Here is a 1,509-nt window from a genome sequence, read left to right on the forward strand (position 1 = left end):
AAAAGGAGCACACCCACACACCACACCCCTTTCCACACCAAAATGATTCCACTTGTAGTAGCAATACTGGGGCTGGAGGACAAGCTTGCATTGCAGCAACAACAACAAAAACAACAGGCACCAGAGAGGAGACACAGGAGGGGAAGGAGGGTAAGACAGGCCCAGCAAGCCCCACCAGTGCACAGCCAGTGGTACCACGCAGGCATCCCCCAATCCCTTGGATCAGAGCCAGTTCATTCAACCTAATCCCTGAGCAGATCCACACCCTGTACCATCTGGACCGGGACACCATCACCACCATTGTGGACATGATACACAACAACATTGTCAGCCTGATTGAAATACACACCACCATCCCACCTCTACTAAAGGTAGTGTCTGTGCACCACTTCCTGGCCACAGGCACCTACCAGCACACAGTGGGGCAGCTGCATGGCATATCACAACCCTTATTTTCTCGAATGCTGAACCAAGTGCTGGATGCCCTCCTGAAGCACTCAAGGAACTACATATCCCTATCACGGACTGTCCAGGAGATATTTGACATGAAAGTTGGCTTCCATGCACGCCAAATTGTATTGGTGCACTTGACTGCACCCATGTGGAATTGGTGGTCCTGCATACAATGGAGGCGGTGTACCGCAACCGTAAGCTATATCACTCCATCAATGTACAGATGGTATGTGACTCCAGCAAGATCATCACACATTGTTGTGCCCGATTTCCCGGATCAACTCATGACTCAATGGTCCTGTGCAACTCCACACTACCATGCTACATGGAGCAACATGCAGGACGACATACCTGGCTGCCTGGTAAATTGCATGACAGGCACATGGCAGTGTAATGGGGAGAGAGATGCACATACCACCATGGTGTCATTGTTTGTTTTTTTTTTGTTTTTTTTGGGGAAAGCGCGAACGCAGTCCCCCACTACGAGAAATTATGCAGTCGAGTATCCCGCATTTTGGGGACATCGCAGGGGTCTGTACATCCGGTGTGCAATGGATAAGCCTCACCCTGGGAGAAACACCTTAGTGATCATGGTGTCTCCCCTGCCAGGTTAGTATATGGTGTCATTGTTGTGGTGACTGCACAATGTCCACATCCCAATACACTGTGCCCAAAGCATCCCAAACTGAACATGACAACCAATCCCCTTAGCAATGATGGAAGCTGCACACCAAGCACATCATTCCGAACTTCCTACCACCCCAGATCCCACAACATGCCCACCACCCATCATCAGTCCTCACCCTCCGTAACACAATCCAGCAACATGCTGTGAGTATGCACAATGTAAATGTCTGCAGCAAATCACTACACAGGACAAGCATCCATGCACAAATCATAACCACCACGGGAATCCACTGCTTGTCACAGGACCACCACCACAGTAGCGCAGAATGTCACCATGCGAATAATGAGAGCTGAATGTCAAATAATGCAGAGACTACTGCCAACGCTGCCAGTAGGTAAATCATACTGAACACTACACATCACATATTT

General features: G+C 49.4%; 1 non-coding gene across 1 annotated transcript; it reads right to left on the reverse strand.

Moving 5' to 3' along the window:
• Window positions 1–905: 905 nt before the first annotated feature.
• LOC138517221 (U1 spliceosomal RNA) lies at window positions 906–1,070 on the reverse strand. The gene has a single exon (XR_011282433.1). It is a non-coding gene; the product is annotated as a U1 spliceosomal RNA (small nuclear RNA).
• Window positions 1,071–1,509: the final 439 nt, after the last annotated feature.

This window comes from Ambystoma mexicanum, chromosome 6q (genome assembly GCF_040938575.1).
Source record: "Ambystoma mexicanum isolate Mex_15411 chromosome 6q, UKY_AmexF1_1, whole genome shotgun sequence".
Taxonomy (NCBI): Eukaryota; Metazoa; Chordata; class Amphibia; order Caudata; family Ambystomatidae; genus Ambystoma; species Ambystoma mexicanum.